This window comes from Octopus bimaculoides, chromosome 5 (assembly GCF_001194135.2).
Source record: "Octopus bimaculoides isolate UCB-OBI-ISO-001 chromosome 5, ASM119413v2, whole genome shotgun sequence".
Lineage (NCBI taxonomy): Eukaryota > Metazoa > Mollusca > Cephalopoda > Octopoda > Octopodidae > Octopus > Octopus bimaculoides.
This window is the reverse complement of record NC_068985.1, coordinates 55,787,309-55,793,318: the sequence shown is the minus strand read 5'-3', so window position 1 is coordinate 55,793,318 and position 6,010 is coordinate 55,787,309. Positions and strand designations below refer to the sequence as shown.

The window sequence follows — 6,010 nt, the reverse complement described above, 5'->3', positions numbered from 1 at the left end:
CTGTCGAACGCTTTACTGAAGTCCAAAATATATGACATCAGAGTTCGAACCTGATTCCAAGGTTTTAAGGATGTCATCGACGTGATATAAGAGTTGTTTTAGACAGTCCCTGTCAGGGTTGCCACTCATCAAATAATAAAACACTCAGATTATTTGCTACAAAAAACCCAGATCCTATTTTATAAACCTAGATGTTAGAAAATAGGTATATAATTGGTAATTTAATGATAAAATATGTTATATGACAAAATGAATACAGAATTTAATACTTTATATCATATGGCAGTTAATTGTCAATTTTATACATACTCACATCATCTTCATCACTCCTTCCTTTTTGAAGTTCAATCTACTCGTATATCTACGGTGATAAGACCCATCCACTACATCTTCAATTAGTTTAGCGTTCGGCTCCCAAGAAATGCATGACGCTCCCTTTCTTGTAATTGCTTGTTTAGCGAGAAGACGATAGGTGATCGTTTCGGCCTTCAACATATTAGTGAACTTCGTCTTTTTGCAATTTACTTGGGGAAATATGTGCTCCACGCGCGCTGATGAACGAGGTAACACCGTTAAATTTGTCATGAATTGTGACAGCCTCTCAAATTAAGAATACCAGAATTCAGGGATGCTTTTTGAGGAAACAGGTATATCTTTATATTGCTGAAATAATCTCCACTCATCGGCTGGTTCATCAAGTTTGTTTTCTGGTGCAGTTGCTGGAAGGTTTGATGCCAAGGGAATTATTGACTGAGGAGAGTTAGTGAGATTGCACGCTACTTTTGGATCAAGTATTTCTAAGAGAGCAAACACTCCAGCTTCATCGAGAGGAAATCCCATTTTTATTTGAGAGCATAATTCTATTAAAAATGTTTTGCTATCAGTTTTGAATCTAGCTGAATCACCAACAATGGGGTTTTATTCTAGATATCTCATTGCGCGTCCACATAGGTAAATATCACTCATACCTTTGTGATTTGTTGTGTTATTAAGATCAATATCTGATAACTTAGATACAGTTAAAACATCCTCTTTTATAAAGCAACTAAGGATACATTTATATTCACTGGATACGAGTGTATGCAACAGATGCAGTCGAAAGTGTTCCGATTGAAACTCGGCATTAAGAGCCTTTACTTTCTTTAATATATAATGTAAGAAGAGCAACATGTGCTTCGTCCCTTTGTTAATCATAGTTTCTTAGATCCTTTTTGCTCCGTCCACTTTTTCTACTTTATCCTCAGACTAAAAATAAAGTACAAGGGCGTCCCACTGTTCTATTATAACGTTAATTACATTTTCACACGACCACTATCTAGTTTGTGAAAGCTTTGGAATATTGTTTTCTTTTGTGCCAACAACACCTTGTATCATATTAAAGTCATTTTGACGTTTGCCCCTTCGAGAAAAGTAAGAAGTCCTTTAAAAAGGACTCGAGATACGAAGGTAACACCTTCACTGCATGACTAGACCAAAGTGCAAACGAATGGCAAACACAGCCTATAGTAAATACAGTCGGAATATCGTTTCTCAATAACTTTTGAAACCCATTCTTGTTACCCATCATTGTTGAGCAATTATCGCTGACAAATCCAAGTATTTTGCTCATAGATACATCTTTTGTAAGTGTAGACTTGACAGCATCGTACAAACCCTGAGACGAACCATTTTCTGCTGCAATTACACCCAGAAGAGCATCCTTGACATTAAGTGATTGTTCATCAAAAAAAGCGAACTATTACTAAAATTTGTGTCACTGAGATGTCCGAACTCTCATCTATCAATACTGAAAACTTTTGTTTCTTGAGAATTTCCAAGATTTCATTTCATTCATAATGTGCAATTCCGTCCTGCATAATGTAAGTTATTTTGTCTTTTCATTTGTAGATTTTTAGCTATTTCACTAACGGGAAAGGCCTCTTTACAAATTTCAGCAGTGATTTATATGAATAAAAGGTACGTGATGTTCAGCAACATAACCTGTTAGAAGCAAGTCTGCATTGGCTACTTTTCATTTAATGTAACATCTGTTTTTTAACCATAAATGAATCTAATTTAATAGCAGATTTCGCACAATCAAAAGCTTTCTTGTGTTTGGCAGTGTTTTTATGAGCTTACAGCATTGATTTGATTTGTTAGCATTTTTCAACACAACGTTGCACCAAACGCAGTAGCAGGTGTCAGGATTTTTGTCATCTTGCCGTAACCAATCTTTAAGCTTAGCATCCTCCAGCCACGACTTCTTGAAATTTTAGGTATACCACTTCCTCATTTTGGATCCACTTATTGTCTGCCATTATTTTGCAAAAGGTTACAAAACAAAAACACTCACCCAAAATGTTGTTAAACAAATTTTAAATCGCGAGTAACAATCGAAGTGCACACAATCAACACAGTCAAGTTGTCAAGTGGCGGTGTCAGAGTTTCAGACAAGTGTACAAGCGGTCACCAACGCGTTGTAACTTGTAGTTGCCCGGTATGATACAAATATAAACAAGTAATGAACGCATACGATCGGTAATTACGTCACATACAATATTTGTATCGATAAATTCATTACATGAGATGATTATGGATGATCTATAGAAAATTTACCAAGTATTAGAAGAAGTGTAACGTCGGTACATATTGCATACAAAGTGTATGACTCCGAATTCTCTTTAAAAGATAAGTTTGCAGTCAAAGCTAACTTAAAAACCCAGATGTAATGTAAATTTAGAAATTAAAACCCATAAACCTGTCATTGCTCCAAAAAACCCAGATCTGGGTGTAAAAATCCATTAGTGGCATCCCCGGTCCCTGCTGCAGCGAAAGCCATGCTGGTTTGAATTTAGAAGATTAGGGCTCTTCAAGAAGCTAGCTATCCTTGATCTCACCACGCTTTCAAACACATTGATGATATGGGAAATGAGTGAGATTGGACGATAGTTGACTGAGAGGCATTTGTATCCCTGTTTGAAAATTGGGATGAGAGACTGGGATAGGAGCTACTTCAGTATATAGCCTGAGTCTAAAGAATTTCTACTGAAGTTGGCTGGAGGGATTGCAAGTTGGTACCAACATTCCTTCAGGACACTAGCGGGGAATCTATCAGGTCCTTCAACAGAAAAGTATTTGATCTCATTTATTACTGCTATGATGTCTGAAGTAGTAAAGGTTATGTCCAAGATTATATGTTGAGGATCGACTTCGTTCACATCCCTCGCGTCAATATCAGGATATGTATGTATGTATGTATGTATGTATGTATGTATGTATGTATGTATGTATGTATGTATGTATGTATGTATGTATGTGTAGTTGTATATATATATATATATATATATATATATATATATATATACATCAAAATATGCAACAGAATATCCAGAGATGATGCAGTATGATCGTTTCAAGCGACTCCATTTAATTGAACAATGCAATCATTACATCAATTTAAATGCAGAGCTACCCTCAACTGCATAAATAAATAGAATTAATTTAAACAGTCGGACACATTTGTATAATTTTATTTAAATCCTCTAAGAGGGTAAGAAGACAAAGTCCATGCTGTTTTTCACTTCAGCTTAGAAGCTACTAAGACATCAGGAAAAAAAAGAGAAACTTGTTAGGGTTCTAGCTTGTCACTGATTTTTATGATTTATAGTCCTAGCTTATCAAATCTTTGTATATCAAAATCTAATACAATAGAACAGTGTCTGTTAGGAAAGGGGATAAGGGAGATGACGGAATCATAGTGGGCATAGTCATAAAACTTGTCAAAATTTTTTGAAGTAGTATACAGTAACAGGCTACAATGAGGTTTGGTAAAGGAAGATCTTAAATCAAGATGTTAATTACCAGTTAAAGGGGTAAGACTATAATAAAACCAATAATGATAATACAGAGGAAATTTTTATCATAGGGTACTATAGTTGAATAATTTAAACAATATTGTTATATTGTATAAAGATAAAATTTAGGGTTATCAAAAAATATTAAGAAAATGTCATAACCAAAATGATAAATTTTTGAATAATTTTGAGTATATACCAAAATTTACAACAATGGAGAAAGAAAAAAATTACATAGAATTAGTTTTGGAATTAGTTTAATATTTATTCATATGCTTAAATATTTACTTGTTAGGTGGTATCTATGAAGATTGATCACTTGCATTTACTCATAATTTAATAAAGGAATACTGGGGCAATAGAACATGCTAACTATATAATAATAATAATAATAATAATCTAAGAGGTATATTATAAGTTGTGGAGTTTCCGGTGCTGTTATATATAAGCTAATATAAATTTCTAGAGGTAAAAACATTAGGTTTACTTACATAAGGGCTATTATAAAAATAATGATGAAGTAAATATACCTTATTATCATCAATAGAAAGAGAAGATTTTATAGAATTTCTTAATTAACTCAATCATTTAAACTAAATTATTTATTTATTAGTTATTAGTTATTAGGTGGTATCTATAAAGACTGATACCTGGTATTTACTAGAGGAACATAGGCTATAGAACATGCTAACTATATATTAATTATAAACTGAGAGGTGTTATATAAGTTTTAAAAGTTTCCAGAGTTAATACATACATGATAATATAGTTTCTTAGGGGTACTTAATTAGAAGAGCCACTTACATAAAGGCGTTTATAAAAATAATAATATGAACAGGTTGGTGGAACACTATATATATATATATATATATGTATAACCACACACACACACATAACTGAAGTAAATAGGCACTCTTATAATCATTAAAACTTATTTTAATCTGAAATAATACATTCAAATTATTTATTAATTATTCGAATGTGAATATTTAATATTTAGTAGACATGCCCTTTACTTTTTTTCAATGCAAGGATCCTATAAAGCATGCTACTGATGAGATGACGAATATTCTCTTGGGGAATTTCTTACCAAGTTTCATGCAGTAATCTCAAAAGATCTGGCTTTGAGGACGCTTTCTTGTTCTCTTTACGAAGTGTCTCATCCATTATGCCCCAGAGGTATTCAATAGGGTCATATCTGGTGATTGGCTTGGCCATGGAAGTTTTTTAATGTCATTCTTTTCCAACCGATCTTGGGTCTTTTTAGCCGTGTGACAAGGAGCCCCATCTTCCATAAATAGTTTTCTTGAATCATTTCACCATTGGAGAAGATTGGAAGGAGTTTCTTCTGCAATATAGACGCATTTATCTGAGTTTATGTTTCCATCACACTCCACCAGCCCTGATTGACCTTTACTTCAAATTGTTCCCCAGACCATCACAGAATAGCAGCCTTGCTTCATTATTCGCAGTAATCATTACACATCAAATTCTTGATTACAGTCTCCAGACCCACACTTGACCACAGTCAGATAATACAGCAAATCTGGACTCATCAGAGAATATTATAGTGTCTCAAAATTCTAGCAGTCACTCCATCATAGCACTGGCCCAATTTTTTCTCCACTTGATATTAGCTGGTTGAAGGAGGGGCTTCCTTCTTGTTGCTCTGTCATAGTAACCATGTTTGTGGAGATACCTGACAGCTGTTCTGGGACTGACATAAACTTATTCTGCTATGTTAGAGGCCTTGCAATGAGGATTATCCTCCATACTTCACTTAACAAAGCAAAGTGTCTTGTCAGAGGCCCTGGTTAACATGGGCAAGGTGATGTGGGCTCTTTTCCCTCTCTGGTGAATTGCTATTAACTGTAGAAAGCGGGATCCCAAGGTTTTCGCGATTTTACGCTGATTAAGTCCACCTTCAGATTGACCCACAATATGGCCCCTTTGAAATTTGGCTTCTGTTGTATGTGGAATGATTAAACAGTCACATATAGAACCTGAAGCATAAAAATGTCCGTTAATAAAAAATATAAACCTTTTCAAGTTAAAATAAGCATAAAACAATGTTTTATGGGGTGTCTATTTACTTCTGTCGTGTGTGTGTGCGTATGTGTGTGTGTGTGCGTAAATATCTATATATATTTATATATATGTAAATATAGATTTCTCTC

General features: G+C 34.2%; 1 pseudogene; it reads right to left on the bottom strand.

The window, feature by feature from the left end:
• Positions 1-309: 309 nt before the first annotated feature.
• Positions 310-2,272, bottom strand: LOC128247868 (uncharacterized; annotated as a pseudogene).
• Positions 2,273-6,010: the final 3,738 nt, after the last annotated feature.